The 22,263-nt window shown below is 30.6% G+C and overlaps 1 long non-coding RNA gene across 3 annotated transcripts; it reads left to right on the forward strand.

The window, feature by feature from the left end:
- Nucleotides 1-2,510: 2,510 nt before the first annotated feature.
- LOC134231049 (uncharacterized) lies at nt 2,511-22,263 on the forward strand. Of its 3 annotated transcripts, none has more exons than XR_009984482.1 (3): nt 2,511-2,612; nt 21,654-21,756; nt 22,110-22,263. It is a non-coding gene; the product is annotated as an uncharacterized LOC134231049 (long non-coding RNA). The 3 variants fall into 3 exon arrangements; XR_009984484.1 differs by lacking the exon at nt 2,511-2,612 and adding an exon at nt 7,382-7,436; XR_009984483.1 differs by lacking the exon at nt 2,511-2,612 and adding an exon at nt 18,600-18,680.

Genomic DNA, 22,263 nt, shown 5'->3' on the forward strand with positions numbered 1-22,263 from the left:
TTAGATGAATACCGTACGTTGCCCATTTCCAGGCCCTTCTTGATATGATATCGTTTATTCAAAACCTAATTATTTTTTCTCTCTTTATATATTTTGATATCTGTGTGGTACACTTCTCGGCAAAAAGACATAAAAATCTGTGCCATAATTTTGAAAAAAAAGGTACCGGTAATAAAAATATCCATTTTCTTCCTATTAAGGTAGGACCCAATAGATAGGCCAAAATTTTCCTTATATTCAATTATTCTGAAACTTTGCTATTTGGTTCTAAGATACAAAATCTCTCTTTATATATGATATGAAAGAAATTCAACCACACATTTTTTGCCCACATAGTCTGAAATATGGCCTATCAGACCCCTGTAAGAAGATTGTGAAATCAGACATTCGACTTGAGAATTAGCCTTATTTTACAATTATTGATTGATCTATTGCAAATTTGTGTAATAATTTTAAAAAAGATAACCTTTTGATACTTTAAACCAGTAAGTCAAATTGATACTTGAAAATTTGAGTAGATATAAAGTAAAAATTACACAGCATCGGGATATAAAATTCACATGTAAATATCCGAACAACTTTCAGAGGTCAAGAGAAAATGTATAATTAAATTTTTACAAAAAAAATTCAACAGAACAATTCAAATGGGTCCTAGAATAAAATGTGTAAAAATAAAGAAAATTTAATCTGTGGTTTCAGATATTTTGGCGATTAAAAAATTTCAATGGCCAAAAAACTTAAAGATTCAGTAGATGACGTCACAATATTTGACCTTTGACCTCTTGATATGACCTTGACCTTTGTAGTACATAACGAATGGACACTCCCTATATACGTGTCCAAATATCAGCCCTTTGCTATTTATGGAACAAAAGTTACACTGCATTTTATAATAGACTGTTACATGCTTGTTTATTGCACTTAGATGGCATAAATACAGACCAAAATGTAAGCCCCCAAGTGACCAATATATAGGATTCCCCGATTTTTTTTTTTTTTTACAAAATATGACACAAACATGCCAAAACTTGTTATTTTTCCTATATATTCATTGTTGTCAAAATAGTAATATAATTCATATTTTTTTCTCCGGTACTTTTTAAGAAATTGGTTAAAATAGAATCAATGGGTCTTTTGATACCTAGCAGAATATATTTCTAGCATTCACAGGCGATGCAAAGTTCATACTTGATATGTTATGAGGCTGTTATTAGGTTTCGGAGGATCTTTTGGGGATAACCGCTCCCCTAAAACAGATATAGTAATCGTTTGGAGTGCTATGGTATATATTCAAGATTTACGAAAATCAAGTTGATTAATATGGTAAAGTAGACTAAAGTTTTTGAACATTTCAAATTAATATAATTTACCAAACAAACAACAATTTTGATTGCCTTTAAAGCTTCCAATCTAAAGTATATATTTCCACCAAACATCCGTAAAAGTGTCTATCTCTCTTGGTAATGGATCAAAATTTTTGTTATTTATCATGTATCTTCATTTTACTACTTTATTAAATATAAAATAACTAATATATCCTGAAATTTTCAGAAAAAAGAGAAGATAAATTCGGATTAGCCAATTCAGATTAGTTAAATTATTTATGTTCAATTTTTAACATCACGTTATAGACACTATTCGGTAATATCTTTTTATGCAAAATGAAAACATTAACTCTTTTGAAATAGAAATAGGAATCGCATGATTTGCAACATTTTTTTTATTTAATGCCCCCTCCCCCTAAAAAAAGATAATGACCCTTTACTTGACCTTGCTTCTAATATAAAACGGTCAAATTTAATATAACTGATACCATAACTTTGTGAAAGTGTCTTATTGTTTTTTGATTTTGACCTATAAATACAAGAAATATGAGAAGAATCCTACCTCAATGCATTTTGATTCAGAAGGCCACAATGACTTAAATACTTATCATATATCATGTAGAGAGAGAGAGAGAGAGAGAGAGAGAGAGAGAGAGAGAGAGAGAGAGAGAGAGAGAGAGAGAGAGAGTGGGGGGAGGGAGGAAATGTGAAAATGAAATTTAAAGTAATATTTGACGGAAGAAACAGTACCTGGATGAAACAATGCAATATGTCAAAAGATGAAAAAGGAAACATGCGTGTTGGTCGCCTTCATTAAAATGCCGGTCAGATCTTAAGGCACGTGGTGGAACATTAATTTGTTGTCCATATCAAACATGTATTCGAATCACCAATCGCGTCATGAATATAAGCTATTAAAAGAATAATGCTCTTAATTATGATGGTTTTTTGGAAAGCATATATTTTAATGCACAAAACCTTTTGTATCCTCATAATTACATAAGTACTCATAATTACATAAGTAGATTTAATTATCAAGGTGAATGATGATGACACGACCATCAGTGGTTTGAGGAGCCTAGACAAATTTTCCGAATAGGTACTTTCAATATTGGAAATTCAAATCAGCTAAATAAATTCCCTGTAGTAGGAGGAGCTAACATCAATTATAAATAGGGAATATTAAAATTTATGTCTACAATTATCATCAGAACTTATCCAGAATGTTTGGTGGAAGTACCTTCGTATTGGTATGCGTGGCCCTGTTCTTGGTAGCCCCAAGTGAAGGTAGGTCAATAATAATAGGGCTTTTTCTTTTTTTAGTTGTACACATTATTCAAAGATTGTGATATAACTTTATTAACCGGCATAAAGCAACAGGAATTTTTCACCAAGTTCTACCGTTTCAAAGAATAACATTTATTCTAATGCAATTGTTTTGTAAAACACTCTTTGATTGGCTATTGCACTGATGTTTGAAGCAGTAAAACGAGCATTAACGAGCTGAAAGCTTTTTCATTGTGACGTCATAATAGAGCGACGCAAAAATACAATGCTCCGTGACGTATTTCATGTAACAAAATTTAACAAAATAAGACGTAAACAACAAACAAAATGCATGGATTGCATTAGAATGGGAATAACTAAACTTTTAATTTGGTATTTGCGACCGTTAATGCTGATTTAACGGTCGCAAACCTCCGTTTTACCGGCTCCGCTTACGCGTCGCCGGTAAAACTCAGTTTGCGACCGTTAAATCAGCATTAACGGTCGCAAATACCAAATTAGAAGATAGTTATTCCCTAATTCAAGCAAAGAATAGAAAATGTCATGAGCCAACAATCTTCTCTTCACAGATTTTCATTGAGTTTTACCAACTTAAGGCAAAATTTCAATATTTTAAGATATACTCGAAAACTGCAATTGGTATACAAAGAAGTTCAATGATAATTATTAAGTTATCATTTAAAATAAGTCTTAATTTTATTTCAGTTTTACTTAAGGAAAAAAATAACTACTTATTCTAAATACAAAATAGATGAGTTAGCAAGGAACAATGAAGCAAAATAAAAGAAGTGTTGTAAAACTGTAACATAGTTATACCGATGGTTTTTGCTACACGTTTTTGATCATAGTACACAGAGTTTAATTGTGTTAGGTGTTCTGAATTGTTATATATTTTGACTCATTTTTTAAACAATGACCTATCAATGTTAATGATCTATTAATGTCCAACCTTGCTATCTGTTTGTGTCAAATAGAGCACTGCCACATCAAGTATTCATGAATAAATATTTTACACACGCCTGAATCAACAGAGAAATATTGTCAGTTTCTTATGTTTTATAGATTAAAATCTAATTAACATACAATTTACACTATGAAAATTTTCGGCTTATCTTAAAATGCAAGATCTTGATCTTTTGATTTAATTTTCTTTCAAAGGTATGAATAATGATTTTCCAAGGTTAAGTGTATGAATTATCAAGCAAGGGGTAGACAAAAGTCATAAATCAACATCCCTTTCTTCGTTGAGTTTTTACCCATTTTAGACAAATCTTAAGCATACTGTTCAAAAAGAACGCTCATTATACGAATTAGTCCCATGATAAGTAATCATCTGAAATAATACTCAATAATATATTTATAATGATACTGAGTAAAAAAAAAATATTCTTCTTTGTATATACCAACTAGTTTTTTCTACATTTTTTTAGTAAGTTACTTTGTCATCTCTTTCTGCATTTCAATGTTCATCTATATCTGTAAAATATTCTTATAAAGTGGGTAAAAATAAGTACTATTTTGTAATTTTCAATGCGGTACATAGTTTACCGTTAACACAGTTAAGGATTGTTTAATTAAAACCTGGTCTTACTAGTGAAAAAGTTTATTTTTTATCCATTAATTACGGAATAGAATTTTATGAATTCTACTTTTTGTTTTTAATCAAAACGTTTGGGTATCATTTGAAATGCTTTATTTGCATTTAATTGTTCAATTCCGTTTTAGGGTGGTATATAGGCAATGGAGGATGTGCCTGTGCTCAATATGTTGATCCTGTGTGTGGTGTAGATGGAGTGACGTACACCAATGCTGGATGTCTGGGATGCGCGTATGTTACAAAAATTAGCACATTATTTTAACACTTTTAAAACGTTGTATTTCTATATTATTTATTAAAGATCTAATTCACTTTATAGAAAAAAACTTTAATTGTTAGGATCAATTTCCTTACTTTGAAAAATTGGCATAATTCTGGTTTGCACGATCAAAAACGTTTCAACAGAACAAAGTATCGAAAAAAAAGAAAATCTTTTTGAAAACATTTTCATGTTGAAAACAAGTTTGGAAAAGATTTAACATTATTTTGCATATCAACAGCGGGGTCCCCTTGGCTTGTAGGGGATCATGTCCTTGCTACAGACCCTACTGAACATAACGGAGACAACACTTTACAGAAAAGTCAGCAGGGACCTATAGAATGGTGTTTAGGTCTCTTATGCCTGTGAAAGTAAATTTCCTTGTGTAACAAAAAGTAACAAAAAGTAATGTTCTAATTATATTTATAGATACTTGTGTGTGTGTGTTTTCTGCTTTTATATATGGTATCAGTTAAATTAAATTTGACCGTTTTATATTAGAAGCAAGGTTAAGTAAAGGTCATTATTATTTTTTTTTGGGGGGGATGCATTAAAAATTTTTAACTGATACCATCACAGTGGCATTTTGCCAATGCATATAAACATGGATGAATTTAATTATTTGTGTAAGAAGAAATATAGCAATTAACTCAAATTAACTTTTTAAAAAAAAAAATTATTTTTCACAGGCATCTAGTTCATTTCAATGGTTAATTTTCATTTTTAATGTTTATGAAAATGTGTTCAGAATATCTAATAGCGTTGTAAATACGACAAAATAATTTCCTCTTTACATTAACAAAGAAATTAAAGTCTTGAAATGTGTCCAGTTCAGCTGAATACCGTACATTGCCCTTTTCCAGACCCTTCTGATCTGATATAGTGTATTCAAAACCGAATTATTTTTCTCTCATCATATATTTTTGATATCTGTGTGGTACCTTTCTTTCAAAAAAGACATAGAAATCTGTGCTATAATTTTAAAATAAGGTAATAAAAATATAATATTCTTCATATCATGTCCAGAATATTGCACTCATAGGCGAAGCAAAGTTCATACTGGTAATGTAATGAGGCTGTCATTAGATTTCGGAGTATCTTTAAAGGATAGCCCCTTCCCAGATGTGGTAATCGTTTGGAGTGTTCTGGTATATATCCTAAAATTTACGAAAATCAAGTTGATTAATATAGTACAGTAGGCTAAAGTTTTAAAACATTTCAAATTAATATGATTTACCAAACAAACAACAATTATGATTGCTTCCAATCTTATTACGTATATATTTCAGCCAAACATCCCTAAAATGTGATTATCTCTCTTGGTAATGGATCAAAACTATTTGTTTTTGTATCTTGTTTCTTCATACGGCAACTTTATTAAATATAAAAATAACTAATATCTCTTGAAAATTTAAGAAAATAGAGAAAATAAATTCGGATTAGCCAATTCATTTTAGCTAAATTATTTATGTTCAATTTTTAATATCATGCTATAGAGCCTATTTGGTAATGCATGTATCTTTTTATGCAAAATGAAAACATTATCTCTTTTGATATAAAAATAGGAATCGCATGATTTGCAAAAGTTTTTATTAATTTTTAATGCCCCCCCCCCCAAAAAAAAATAATAATGACCTTTACTTAACCTTGCTTCTAATATAAAACGGTCAAATTTAATTTAACTGATACCATCACTTAGTGAAAGTGTCTTATTGATTCTTTGATTTTGTTCTATAAATACAAGAAATATGAGAAGAATCCTACCTTAATGCATTTTGTTTCAGAAGGCCAGGTATATCAAGAACCGGTAACCAAACATATTAAGTTTTTTAGCCTTTGACACCATGACTTTTATACTTGTCATATATAGAGGGAGGAAATGTGAAAATGAATCATAAAAATAAAAAAAGTAATATTTGACAGAAGTAATAGTACTTTTATGAAAGAATGCAATATGTCAAAAGATGAAAAAGGAAACATGCGTGTGGTCGCCTTCATTAAAATATTGGTCGGAGCTACAAGACACGTGGTGGGACATTTATTGGTTGTCCATTTCAAACATATATGAGAATCACCAATCGCTTAATGAATATAAGCTATTAAAGGAAAAATGCTCTTAATTAAGATGTATTTTTGGAATGCATAGTTTAATGCATAAAACCTTTTGTATCCTCATAATTACTTAAGTACTCATAATTACATCAGTAGATTAAATTATCAAGGTGCATGATGATGGCACGACCATCAGTGGTTTGAGGAGCCTTGACAAATTTTCCAAATTAGTACTTTCAATATTGGAAATCCAAGTCAGCAGAATAAAACTCCCTATAGTAGGATGAGCTAACATCAATTATAAATAATTTATTTTTGTTTGTATTCTAGTCTCTCTAGTTGGTTGATTTCCAAAAAGGAACGCAAAGTATTTTTCAATAACCAGGTTTGGTATGGGGACACACCCCCTTGACAACCAGCTGTATCCATGCAATTCCTCTTTTCCAGTCCTCAACATTCATGGAAAATTCCAGATTTAATAAATGTCCCTTTAACTTCAAACAGTAGCTCGATCTTACCTCATGTAAACAATCATGGCTGCTAGATCTGTGTATCAGTTATTACCTCCCCTTGTTTCTCATCACTTCCGTTACTAAGGATGTATTATTGAGCGGCAAATTTGAACTCATAAAAAGCAACACATTTTACGCCCACAGTTGTTTAATTATTTTAAAATTATATATATGGAATGACTCTAATTCTTGGCCAAATTATTCCAGAAGCGGATTATAAAAAAAACGTTAACTGACCCAAACCAGGTTATAATCGAATAATTTGGCCAAGAATTAGAGTCATTCCTAAAATAGAGAATATAAAAATTTATATCTAAAATTATCATCATGCTTATCCAGAATGTTTATTGGAAGTTCTGTGGTATTGGTGTGTGTGGCCCTGTTCTTGGTAGCCTCAAGTGAAGGTAGATTAATTTTAACAGGGCTTTTTTTTAGTTGTACATATTATAAAAAGATTTTGATATAACTTTATTAACCGGCATAAAGCAACAGGAATTTTTTTACCAAGTTCTACCTTTTCAAAGAATAAAATTTATTCAAGCAAAGAACAGACAAATGTCATGAACCAACAACCTTCTCTTTACTGAGTTTCATTGAGTTTTACCAACATAAGGCAAAATTTCAATATTTTAAGATATATACTCGAAAACTGCAATTGGTATACAAAGAAGTTCAATGATAATGATTAAGTTATCACTCAGAATCATTTAAAATAATGTGTTTTTTTATTTTATTAAAGAAAAAAAATAAATTCTTATTCTATAATCTAATTAACATTCAATTAACAGTATGAAAGTTTTTGGCTTATCTTAAAATGCAAGATCTTGATCTTTTGATTTAATTGTATATCAAAGGTTTGAACAATGATTTTCCAAGGTTAAGTGTATGGATTTTCAAGCAAAGGGTAGACAAAAACCATAAATCTACATCCTTGTCTTCATTGAGTTTTTACCCATTTTAGACAAATCTTAAACATAATGTTTAAAAGGAACACTCATTATACGAATTATTCCTAAGATAAGTAATCATCTGAAATAATACTCAATAATATATTTATAATGATACTGAGTAAAAAAAATTATTCTTCTTTGTATATACCAACCAGTTTTTTTCTGCATTTTTTCAGTAAGTTACTTTGTCAACTCTTTCTGCATTTCATTGTTCATCTATATCTGTAGAATATTCTTATAAAACGGGTAAAAATAAGTACTATTTTGTAATGTTCAATGCGGTACATAGTTTACCGTTAACACTGTTAAGCAATGTTTAATTAAAACCTAGTCCTACTAGTGAAAAAGTTTATTTTTTCATCAATCAATTACGGAATTGGAAATTAAGAATTCTACTTTTTGTTTTTAATTAAAACGTTAGGGTATCATTTGAAATGCTTTATTTGCATTAAATTGTTCAATTCCGTTTTAGGGTGGTATATAGGCAATGGAGGATGTGCCTGTGCTCAATATGTTGATCCTGTGTGTGGTGTAAATGGAGTGACGTACACCAATGCTGGATGTCTGGCATGCGCGTATGTTACAAAAATAAGCACATTATTTTAATATTTTAAAAACGTTGTATTTCTATATAATTTATCGAAGATCAAATTCACTTTGTAGAAAAAAAACTTTAATTGTTAGGATCAATTTCGTTACTTTGAAGAGTTGGCATAATTGATATTTACACGATGAAAAAGGTTTTAACAGAAAAAAGTTTGGAAAAAAAATAAGATTTTCTTGAAAGCATTTTCATATTGAAAATAATTTTGGAAAATACTTAACATTATTTTCTTTATCAACAGTGGGGTCCCCATGGCTTGTAGGGGAGATTGTCCTTGCTACAGACGCTACTGAACATAACAGAGACAACACTTTACAGGAAAGTCATCAGGGGCCTATAGAATAGTGTTTAGGTCTCTTTCGTCTGTAAAAGTGAATTTCTTTGTGTAATAAAAGTAATATTCTTAATATATTTATATATACATAATAACTTTTCTCTTCCCTGCTTCTTTGATTCGTCTCCCCTATGAACATAGTTGCTGTGCAAAGGTTGGCCAATAAGCAAGAGTGTTACTTTATGTTCAACTCAATTAAGAGCGAAATAATAAAAAAAATTATTAAAATTTAAAATGATTTGGATATTTCTACGTGAAAATATCCTCATAGATGTTAGTTCTTAAGGTGAGGATTTTTATAGACCACAGTTTTTCAGGCTTAGGTTGTTTCCACTTAAATAATTGCATGACTCTTCAGTTAAACAATAATTAAGTTCTTTCTCTTATGGATATTCATGACAAGGTTATCTGAAATTGGTCAAATAGTCGAAGGCCAAGAAGACAAACTGTGAAATGTTTATAGGCAGCACACTGCACATGACTGACGGACAAATATTCAGACGAAAGCTGGAAACTCTTTTTAAAAAAAACTTATTAATTTTCAGATCAGGTATATTGAAATAGTGAGGGGAAAAGTAGTTATGTATGTGGCTTTTGTGTATGTGAAGCTCCGTATTTTGTCGAAAAATATGGATAAAATACATGCGTGTGTTCAACCTGATAAAAATTCAGTTCTTTCAAATAAAGATTTCATTATATAAAAAAAATAGAAAAACAGTCTGAAATATTGTTCAAAATATGCAGTTTACTTCTTAATGGAGAATACGATTACTGAAAGAACAGGAAATAACGCAACGGATGAAGTTAAAGCAGAGTCATAAAAAAAAACCCAAAACAATACACATATGTGAACAGAGTTTAAGCACAGACCCCGAAAATTCAAGAGGCTAAGGAGGAGTACGGATAGGATGTCGACTGGTCACGTTCGCTGTTAACTTGTATTTTAAATGATCAGGTAGATGGAATATTCTGTTATCAAATTCAGTATAAAATGAAGGCGTAACATGTTAGACAAAATACAGTTTAATGAAAGGAGAAGTTTGCTTACAAGGTTATAATGCTGACTTCAAACGAGGTTGTTGAAATCCATAAAGCATTAAATTACCTGTCAAAATATTGTCCCAGTAAAAAAATTATCCTACTTAGTACATGTTCTTGAGCATCGATAAGTTGATAGGCATAAACACCATATCTAGGAGATGTAGCAGAATTAAACTACAAAGAAAGGAACATATACAATGGAAAAGCCCAAGTCATCTGGTTTTTGTACAGTTTAATTAGTAGCAGTCGTCTTAATCGTCAATAGTCTGTAAAACATACATATATATATGTATTTAAAAAATACGGAAGACTCTCTGTTGTTGTTTGTTTTATTTCAACTCCACCGGGATCTATATGGTCTACATACAAATAAAAGTAACTATTACTAATTCATGTAACGTTGTGGAAGCCTTTACGTGCTAATTGCTGAATTAAAGTGATAAGTTGAAAATTATTAGCATAGGTTGCCTGTACTTGAATGTTTCATTAAATTTGATTAAGTTTTGTTGTCAAGGTACCATTGATGTCTTCTATACCGTGAATGAATGTGTTCAGAATATCAATATAATGTTGAAAACACGTTTCTATAGATTAAAGAATACTATTTATACCCGCACTTTCTAAAGAAAGTTCGGGTATATTGCTGTCACTCATGTCCGTCCGTCCGTCCATCTGTCACACTTTTCTTCCCTGAACTCCTCCTACATTTTTAACAGCAGCCTAATCATCTTTTGGGAGATGGTTGGTGGTGTCATGTAGATGTGCAGTAAGGTTTCGGAATTTTTATTTTGCCACGGGGGGTCAAATGGGGTTGAAAATAACGTTTTTTATGCAAAAAACATTTTACTCCGTAGCCTAATCATCTTTTAAGAGATGGTTTGTGGTGTCATGTAGATGTGCAGTAAGGTTTTGGAATTTTCATTTTGCCCGGGGGGTCAAATGGGGTCGAAAAATGATATTTTTTTTCTGTAAAAAGCCACATCTTCCCTGAACTCCTCTTACATTTTACACAGTAGCCTAATTATCTCTACGGAGATGGTTGATGGTGTCATGTAGATGTGCAGTAAGGTTTTGGAATTTCAATTTTGCCCTGGGGAGTCAAATGGGGGTCCAAAAAGCCCCGTCTTCCCTGAACTCCTCTTACATTTTACTCAGAAGCGTATTTTGTACCAACTTGAATCTACGTGCCTCTTGAGAGTGTTTCCATATTAATCAGGCTCTTGTTGTTCTTGAAAAGGAATGTGCAAGAGATGGTTGGTGGTGTCATGTAGATGTGCAGTAAGGTTTTGGAATTTTCATTTTGCTTAACCGAAAAGGGGGTCAAAAAAGGGGGTCAAAATGTTTTTTTTTTTTAAATATTTGATATGTTTAATCACACTGCTTCCAATAACCTCCCTAATATTTTATGCTTTAGCCTTAAATCATGATCATTTGGAAAATGATTGGTTTGTTTTGTGTATGTGTAAAATGGTGGTTTCAAAATTTGCATTTTCATATGGATGGCAAAAAGGGGCCAAAAAATGGCCCCTCCCTAACCCAGGGGTCATGATTTGTACCAACTTGAATCTACGTGCCTCTTGAGAGTGTTTCCATATTAATCAGGCTCTTGTTGTTCTTGAAAAGGAATGTGCAAGGTGAAGTTTTTGATGCAGTTGAATAGCTCTCACTAATACATATCAGCATATTACGTTTGATAAAAATATCTTGAATGATTTAATGAAACTGAGCTTAACACTTTTTTTAAGAAAAGAGAGGTCAAAGGAAAGGCTGAGGTCAAAATGTTGTTGCAGTTGAAAAGCTCACATCAGTATAACTTTAATAAATTACTATTAGCAAATGAAGTTTGATAAAAATATAATTAATGGTTTATTTAAAACTTATATAAACACATATTTAAAAAAGTGAGGTCAAGGTCAAAATAAGTTGAGGCATTAATAGCTCTCAGCAGTACGTATCAGCATATGAAATTTATAAATATATCTTGAATTGTTTATTCGAAACTGATCTAGACATTAATTTTAGAACAGTGAGATCAAGGTCACAGGAAAGACCAATAAAAAAAAAAATGAATTGTAAAGCGTACATCAGTATATATCATCATGTGAAGTTTCATTACACAACTTGAATGGTTTCTTTAAAATCAAGCTAAACACTAATTTAAAGAAAAGTTAAGTGAAGGTCAAAGGAAAAGTCAAGGTCAAAAAATGTTGCTGCAGTTGGATAGCTTACATTGGTATGCATCAAGTTTGATCAAAGTTTGATTAGACTTTCTTGAAAAGAATCTTTTAAACTGAGCTAAACACTAGTTTAATAAAAGCAAGGTTAAGGTCAAAGGAAGGTCAAGGTCAAAAAATGTTGATGCAGTTGCAGAGTTCTCCTCAATATCTATCAGCATATGAAGTTTGATATGAATTTCTAGAATAGTTTCTTTGAGCCAGAAGAAAGACAAAACTATACATGTATTCCTAATCATGGCGTGGTAAAACTTGAATCTACATTATATGAGGATGTTTCCATATCAAGATTATACAAGCAAATTCGGAGAATTGTGGACCTCTGCTTTCTGTGTTTTAGTGAATGGGATGTCATAATTTACGGCAGATCGTGTGTCAAATATGCACACCTATCATATGTCAATTTTTGAAAATTAGGTCAAAGGGGAAAAAATCAAAGCATGGTAGAAAATATTTTTTTGCCGGTAATGTACTTGTCAAATATTAAAGTCCTATCTCTTTTCAATCAAAAGTTATAAGGAAATATAATATTTTTGAAAAGTAGGTTAAACTTCTAGGTCAAGGTCATACAGTCAAAAGTCATGATATATTTAACAAAGTCTTTTCACATGTAATATAAATGTATAATTTGAATGCCCTATCTTTTCTCTTTCAAAATAATCAATTTAAAGTAATGTAATTTTTTGGAAAGTAGGTAAAACTTTAAGGTCACGGTCTAACTTGAGTTAAAGAATCATAGTATATTTAGAAAGTTTTGTGATAATGTATATGTGAAATATGAAAGCCCTATCTCTTATCATTCAAAAGTTATGACCAAGGTTGAATTCATTGTGACAGATGCACATACTGTCAACAAGATGGACAGACTGACAGACAAATGAGATTTAATGTCCCCTCCCTTTCCCAAAAACGGGGGGAAATAATGCCTCTGCTGTTTTTGAGAATATTTATAATGAAAAAAATCCCCTGTATATTTTTTAACGCAAATCAATATTGTGTTTTTTATATCATTTGTTTTTTTTTTTTTTGTTGTTAAAGATCCCTCTCAGGAATTTTTCACTCATATGGAGACACCACCACTTGAAAAATAATGAGGACAAGGAAGATTTGAGGTCAACATTCATTTAAGGAGTTTTCAACCATCAAGATGTAAGGAGATATCAACTCGATCCTTCCCTTTGCCCCTTCCCAGACCCCTATTTGTTCATGTATGCAAACTACTACTTGTTTTTACATTTAAAAAAAATTGTTAATACATACAAATAGTTTAATGTGGTCCATCTCTTTGAATGATTTTCATTCCTAATTCTAGGAGGATAGGTTGACACAAATTCATGAATAAAAGTCAAGCAATCTTATCATTGATCCACTTTTATTTAATTTAATGCAGTCATATTGTAATAATGATAATAATAATGCTTTATTTAAAGAAGGTAACCCGATTAGTACAAAGTACTATTCTTCCCCGGGGCCTTCTACAATTTAAACAATATACATAAAATGGTACAATCAAACACATATACAATGTACATGAAAATGATAAGCTCATATTATAACTTCACAATCGGATGTAGTATACAAATTAATGAAAATATAGGACAATAAATAAGTCAATATACAAAGTTTAAAAGACATAGTTAATAAGGACATCTATAATAATAAAAATTACAGACGTTGGCTAATTATAACTTTTTCCAAATTCTTTCTAAAAACAGGTAAAGATGGTGAAATTTAACATGTAAAGGTTGATCATTCCATAAATGTACACCTGAATATTGTAAAGAGTTTGTAAATAAGATTGTTCGATGCTTTGGTAATCGAAGATTATAATTAAATTCTGAACGCAATGAGTATGATTCAGAACTGTGAAAAATAAAAAGATCCTGGATATATTCTGGGCTCATACAATGAAAAGTTTTATACAATAAAATACATTTATGAAACGTAACTAATTCAAAAACATTTAACCATCCTAGTTTTTCAAACAAAGGCTTAGATGGCTGGTCAGGTGCTGCATCAAGAATAATTCTAGCAGCCCGTTTCTGAAGCTTATGAATTCTCTCAATGTTACAGTTGGACGTATTACCCCAGACTGTGAGACAATAGTTTATTGAAGGCAAAATGTATGCATTGTAGAAAAGTTTTCTTGTACTTAATGGAAGAAATTTCTTAATTTTACGGAGCGTAAATAATTTGTATCTCAAGGATTTACAAACTGCATCAACATGACAATTATACTGAAGAGATTGATCTATCTGAATACCTAGGAGTTTTTCAACTTTAACATTTTCCAAGTTTTTGCCAGAAATTTTTGCATCAAGTACTAGGTTATTTAATCTTGATCTTTTTTGTTGTGTACACATAAGCATACATTTTGATTTGTCTGTGTTCGGTATCATTTGATTCTGTAAACACCAGTTTTCAATTTCACGTAAATCAGAATTAAAATGTGTTTCAATATTATGTGCATTGCTGTTATTGTGAATATTTCCAGTTCATTAGGAGAGTGGGGATGACCTCCATGGGTTCATAACCTCTATACCATTAAATTTACATAACATAATAACACAGGAATCAAAATTATGTATAGTCAAATGGAAAAAGTTTCCTACTATTTAAGAGTCACATGATCATTTGTCATTACAGGGACAGGGAGTGGATAGGGAGGTGCCCCCCCCCCCCCTCCCCGGAATTTGCAGGACTGTAATATATACTGAAGCAAATAAAAATGACTTGTGATGCACTCCACCCTAGAAAACAGACACCACATTAACTTTTTTTTTCCTTCTCAGGAAATTCTGGTCTGGAAACCCCTCTACCTCCCAGAAAAAATTCTGGATCTTGTAACTGAATGTAACGTCGACAACGGGGGATAACTCTTCTGAATGTGAAATTCGTCTATTATAGCATTCAGTGACTTTTGATCCTTTAAACTTTAACCTAACCATTTGCATTTCAGACTATCTTAACCAAATCTATACCAAAACCTGTACTTTCCGACTGTCATAGGTCCAGTCAACATCATGAAATATAATTCAATTAAAACACAAAATAAAATAATTCCTTCAGATATACATGCAATGATATGTACACCACACTGCACGTGCAGCGCAATCTAAAAATGATAATGTTAAAACTAGTACTTAAGTTGGGTACGTGACGAAAGCCCACTGTGATGCAGGTGTTCGGATACATGTAAATTACAAGAACCACTTTAAATTTATCATTTTACAAAAGATGTTTTATCTTAACTTTGCCATCTAGACCTATTTCCAAAAAGAGGCAAATAGCGTGTGTTTGTGTGTGTTGATGGGAGAGGGGGGTGACTAAATTGATTGGGTATATGGCAGCTTTCGAGGACTTTCTGCCTAGAGTTTGCACGTTTTTAAAAATTCATCAAAAACACTTTACATTAATTTGAATAATATTATTTGTTGTTGATCTATATGAGAAAATAGATATTAAAAGCTCCAGTTATGGGCCAAAAATTTATATTCCCCCTTTATCAAACCTAATTTATATCATTAATTAAATTCTGTTGTTTAATTTCAGACTGGTAATGAATTAAGAATATGAAATACCTATAAGAGGCTCATTGGTCACATGGTCACCTGAGCATATTATGCTCGATTTGGTGAATACATGTATTATGTAAATTATTGAATTCTATTGACATTTTTCCTTGGAGCCCAATTTCAAGGAGTGTGCATTTAGAGGCAAACACCTTAGTGCGGGTATTACTGTCTTATGACAGAATCTAGTTATTTTCTGTAAATTTGGAATTGAAATTCCGAAATTCTTAGCAAATACGACGATCAGTGTTTTGCACTATTATAATAATTATTGCTATGACTATATATATATAATTTAATATATCATAATATATGATAAAAATATGATTATATTTCCATAAAAAGAAAATTATTAAAATGTAAGTTTTCATATCAAATTTAGTATATATTTCATATTGTAAAATTTGAGCTAAGTAGGAGATAATAATTGCAAAAGATATTTTGTCTTTCTAAATTTTGCAATAATCAATTTGATCAAATTTTCAATTTTTTAATTCTATTTACTATTTTACCATCAAATTCAAAGTTTCAAATATTAAATGCAAATGTAATTTCAAAAATTGATTGTATTTTAATAAGTACTTCAAATTTAATTTAATCGATACAATGATCATAGCATTTGCAAAATAGTGACTTTCGTCAGTTTGTCAATAGTCTGTAAAACATACATATATATATATATATATATGTATTTAAAAATACGGAAGACTCTCTGTTGTTGTATTTTTTACTTCAACTTCACTGGGATCTATTTGGTCTACATACAAATAAAAGTAACTATTTCAAATTCATGTAACGTCGTAAAAGTTTTTACGTGCTAATTGCTGAATTAAAGTGATCAAATTTTCAATTTTACATTTTTTAATTCTAATTTACTATTTTACCATCAAATTCAAAGTTTCAAATATAAAATGCAAATGTAATTTCAAACAAGATGTGTTTGTGAAACACTATGCACCCGACGGCAACAAAGTTCAAAAAAATATTTTCAGAAGATAAGTCAACGTCACAAGGTCATTGACCTTGGTGTCATTTAAAGAACTTTATTAGTGGAGTATGCACACCAAATATGAAGTCTCTATCTGTCATGGTTCAAAGTTATGGAGAAAGTTTGTAAAATCTATTTCAGCATAAAGGTCACAGTCAAGGTCACAAGGTCATTGACCTTGGTGTCATTTAAAAGAACGTCATTGGTGGAGTATGCATATCAAATATAGAGTCTCCATTTCTCATGGTTCAAAAGTTATGGCGAAAATTCGGAAAAGCTATTTTTAGCAAAAAGGTCACAGTCAAGGTCACAAGGTCATTGACATTGGTATCATTTGAAAGAACTCCATTGGTGGAGTATGCATATTAAATATTAAGTCTCTATCTTTCATGGTTCAAAAGTTATGGCGAAGGTTAAAGTTGACAACAGACAGACATACAAACAGACAAACAGACAGGACAATATACGCCTCGGATCTATCGATCCGGGCGCATAAAAATTGATTGCATTTTAATAAGTACATCAAATTTTAATTTTATCGATACAATGTGATACAATGACCGTAGAATTTGCGAAATAATGTCCTTCGTCAGTTTGTCAATAAGATGCCTCGTTTTGATACACAATTTGTAGAACATGCTCTAATGTATCAAATCAACTGGAATATGTTATCACAATATGCAGGTGATAAAGGTATATTGCAACATAAAAAGAGAAGTTGATAATAGAAATGTTGAAGTTGTCACGTTTATTATAAGTTTTGTTGTCAGCTTACCATTGATGTCTTCTTATACAGTGAATGGATGTGTTCAAAATATCAACATAATGTTGAAAACACGTTCCTATAGGTTAAAGAATGCTATTTATTTTCTGTAGATTTGGAATTGGAATTTCGAAATTCTCAGCAAAAACGATGATCAGTGTTTTGCACTTTTATCATAATTATTGCTATGGCCATCACTTTCCGGTGGAGGGCGGTAAATTAAAAACCTTACCTCTGCAATAATAATCATTGAAGAGACAGGGATATTTTTCAATCCAGCATCTTCTGTGACACGATGCTTTGCTTTGTACGGTCTCGTCCAAAGGAAGAAAAGACACATCTTGCAGTGGGATTCGACGTAAGGATCAACTTTTTACTCCACGAGTCCATTGCAAACGCTCTATTTATTAAACCATGCAAGCCCCTGCTTTTATTGTTCTTGTTCTTTCCAATAAACTTTTAACTAAACAAAAACTTTTTTAACAAATTCTTCTTAAAAATTATATCCGAATATTCGTTTTGAAGTACACATAAAAGTTAAGGAAAAAAAATCATTATTCAATCTGATATGGTGAATGACAATATGAAAGAAAACAAACATGAAATAGATCTTTAAATGTAACTTTATGGCACATACCTGTCGATAATAGCAAATATATATTTAAGGAGGAAGCTGAAAGATATTATTATGCTTCAACGAGATAATCAATGTTTTTTTCTATAGCACTATCTGTTTTTGTAAACGTTATTGAGTTGCTAATTACAAAATTATTTGAGAGAATCTCCGAGTGCTTAATTAATTTTAGCTATTTTGGAAAGAACATTGCGAATACTTATTATAAAAGTTTAGAAAATTAATGTTTTATTGCATAATGTTTTTCGTATCCTTACATGAGTAGACTTAATTAACAAGGTGAATAATGATGATGCCCCCATCAGTGGTATGGGAAACCTTGACAAATTTTCCATTTAGGTACATTCAATATTGGAAGTTCAAGTCAGCTAAATAGAATTCCCTGTAGTGGGAGGAGCTAACATAAACTATAAATTCAGGATATCAAAATTTATATTTACAATAATATCCAGGACTTATCCAGAATGTTTTGTGGAAGTACTGCCGTATTGGTGTGTATGGCCTTGTTCTTGGTAGCCCCAAGTGAAGGTAGGCTACATGTATTAAAACAAGGCTTTTTAGTTGTTAATATATTCAAAAGATTGGAAAATAAATTTGTTCACTGACAGAAAACAACAGAAAATTATCGTCAAAATCTAACGTTTTAAGGAACATTCTTGAAACAGCAGGCAAAACAAGTTAATTTTGGTTAACTCCAAAATGCAACATCGTTCAATTTTACAATATTTGTCAAGGTTATCAACATTGCTTGTTCAAGATTATGCATAAGAATTTTCAAGCAAAGAATGGACAAATGTAATGAATAAAAAACCTATATTCTTTGCTAAGTTTTCCCCACTAAAGGACAGATAATAAATTTTAAAAATGGATGCCTGGATTGGTATATTTTTTGGGTCTATTTTTGTTGCAAATGATGAGACTACTAATTTTTCAAACTATTAAGAATTTGTAAACCTTCTATGATGATCAAAACTCGACCTTTCTACATCCATCTTTGTTAATCTATACAATCTATACAATTTTTTTGTTTCAAATTCCGGTTTTGTGAAACTTTGAATGCAAAATTAAAAAATACGCAGTTTTTAATGTTCTTTTAAGTGATTGAAACATGACCCACGTAGTTAATTTCAATTTTAAGGACAAAAGTTTGTTTGTATATCTGTCATTACTGCAAAGTTTCAATATTTCAAGAAAATTGCGATTGTTATACGAAGAAATTAAATTAAAAAAAATCAAACAGAGCATCGCCACATCATATACTAGTATTCATTAATAAATATTTTACACACACGCCTAAAACAACAGTAAAATTCAAATTCTGATGATTAACATCTATTTAACATACAATAAGTTCCAGACAAAAAAATATGTATAAATGCAACATCTTTTTTATTTAAATTTTATGTCAAAGTTTTGAACACTGCATTCTCAAGGTTAAACGTATGAATTTTCAAGCAAGGAATAGACAAATGCCAAAAATCAACTCTTCACAAAGTCTTACTCACTTTAGCCAAAGTTTCAATATTTTAAGATACGTTCGAAAATACAGGTATGATAGGAATAAGTCCTGCGATAAGTAATTATTTAAAATGATACTCAAAATATATTTCAAACATTTTTTTTTTATTTTTCCTGAGAAAAAAATGTTATTTTTCTATGTTACAAAATAAATTTGTAATCAAAAAAATAGTGAAGAAGAAAATTATGAAGAGTTGAACAATTGCAATATTGGTGTTCTTTTTTTTTATTATTATTAAATGGCAAATAGCTTGTTTGTATCGATGTTTTTTTTTTTTTTTTTTTTTTTTTTTTTTTTTTTGTGTGTGTGTTTTTTTATTTCATTAAGTTTGCCATTTGCTTAATGTATTGAGAAGTTAAATATTTAATTATCTCTTCATATATGAAAATTTTGTTTCATATTTTATTTTATATTTTTCAAAACAAATGAATTACATTACATTAGCATTGATGTAAATTTGTCAGGATTTTGTTAAGCAAGAAAATTCTTTCACTATTTGTAATTACGCAGATTTCAATTCTCGATATTGCAAGGTCATAAAATGTACGTATGATGATTAATAATGATTATTAATACATTTCAATCGCTTACTCATACTGTATATTAGATGTATTCTAATAAAGTGTAATAAAGAAATGGGTACAAATTTGAAATATGATCCACAGGGTACGTAGTTTACCCTTAACACTATTAAATAATTACGAGGATTGTTCGAAAATGTCGTGGACGATGTCGATCTTCGTTATACTACTTTCAAGAAATTTAATATAAGCTCAATGTCCTGTGTAAATAATATTTGTTTATTTGATGTGTGAAGTTTCATTTCAGTCGATTGAATAGAAATTAATTTACTTCATTTTAATATCAACATGTTTTGTACCCGCGGAGCATACTTAACGTCGATGTAACGTCAAAAATATAACGTCAAAAAATGCTAAAAAATACTATTCCTATACAATTCAACAGTAAAGCTCAATAATCAATTTTTAATTTTTTTTTCTTGGTACTTGAAATTTATTTTTCTAACAATTGTTCTCGATGTATAATTTCCTTTGTCAATGTTTTAATTTATGTTACCACTTTGCTGTGCTTTTACAAGGAAATCGGAAGCGCTGTGTCTTTCTATGACGTTCAAATTTTAAAAGTTTTTGATCAGATTTTATTAGATAAACCGTTTCTTCGCAGATTGTTCTCGTCCGGTCACTCAAATACCGCCTGTACAATTTATGAACATATGCACGACTTAATTGTGGCATAACTTTTGATTCATTTAACATTTCTAGATTTTATTCAGGATTTTTTCTGAGTATATAACACAAAATTTGATCGTTATCTGCTGCTCTGTGACATGCAACAACGTTATCATTTTTGTGGCTTTCAATGAAGACTACCTATCTTCCTAAATTGATTTCTTTTCTATGAACCCAAATATTAAGCTATAATTTGGAATATGAATCAATGTAACAGTTCTTAATTTCAGAGTCTAGGATTTTTTTTTCCTGTTCTTGCTCCATTTTACAGAGAAGCTTGCTCCATTTTACAGAGAACATGACTACAGATATTGCCATATTTATTTCGTGTGTTGTTTGTGAATTACTAAATTCCGACCTGCTCCGCGATCTAATCTTTGCAGTTGTAAGTTCTGGATAGGTTTGAAATTATTCATGATAAATTTTTAAAAAATTTATTACAAATCATTTAGATTTATTGTTTAATTTACTTTAATCAATATTTTATTATGTTAAATTATATAATTGGATTGGACATCAGGCATGGCCTATATAAGTCCTCTCCAACTTATTGTTTACGTATATATCAAGGAGTCCACGAACTTTTCGAACAACCCTCGTACCGAAGCTGGCTTTTGTTTGTGTGTATTGATATTGTTTCCTTCAATTAATAAGATTTGTACTTGTAAGGGGGGAAAGAAAGAAATCGGTGGAAGGGAAAATATATTACATTTCAATTCCCTTGTTTTATAGGCATAAGATCCAACAATGGTGGATGTTTATGTCCTCAATACTGGGATCCTGTGTGTGGCGTAGATGGGCAGACGTACATAAATACAGGATGCCTGGCATGCGCGTATGTTAAAAAAATTAAAGTTATTTCCCAGTTAAGATCAAGTAAAAATGTATATAACGTACAAAAAAAAACTAAAATGGAACAATCTCCTTTCCATGAAAAGTTGGCATAACATATAATTATACATGTATGAATAAAAGACGAGGTTAAATAATTTCTTTTTCCTCACATAGAAAGGAAATATTTAACGATCATGATAATTGTACAAACAGCTAAATTCATTATTCTTACACGATCAAAATGTTTCTAACAGGCCAAAATTTTACAAAATTGCGAACCTCTCCAAAGCATTTTTATATTTAAAAAAGTTTATACAAGATAAAATTTTACAATAACTTTTCTTTTATCAACAGTGGTGTCCCAATGGCGTGTAGGGGAGAATGCCCTTGCTACGGACGCTAATAAACATAAAAGAAACGACACTTTAAAACAATGTCACCCGTGACCTAAAAGTCTAGTGCATAGGTTTCTTATGTCTGTAAAATGAATTTCCTTGCTAAATAAAAA

This window comes from Saccostrea cucullata, unplaced genomic scaffold (assembly GCF_032062105.1).
Source record: "Saccostrea cucullata isolate Sc308-1 unplaced genomic scaffold, CSIRO_AGI_Scuc_v1 ctg4601, whole genome shotgun sequence".
Taxonomy (NCBI): domain Eukaryota; kingdom Metazoa; phylum Mollusca; class Bivalvia; order Ostreida; family Ostreidae; genus Saccostrea; species Saccostrea cuccullata.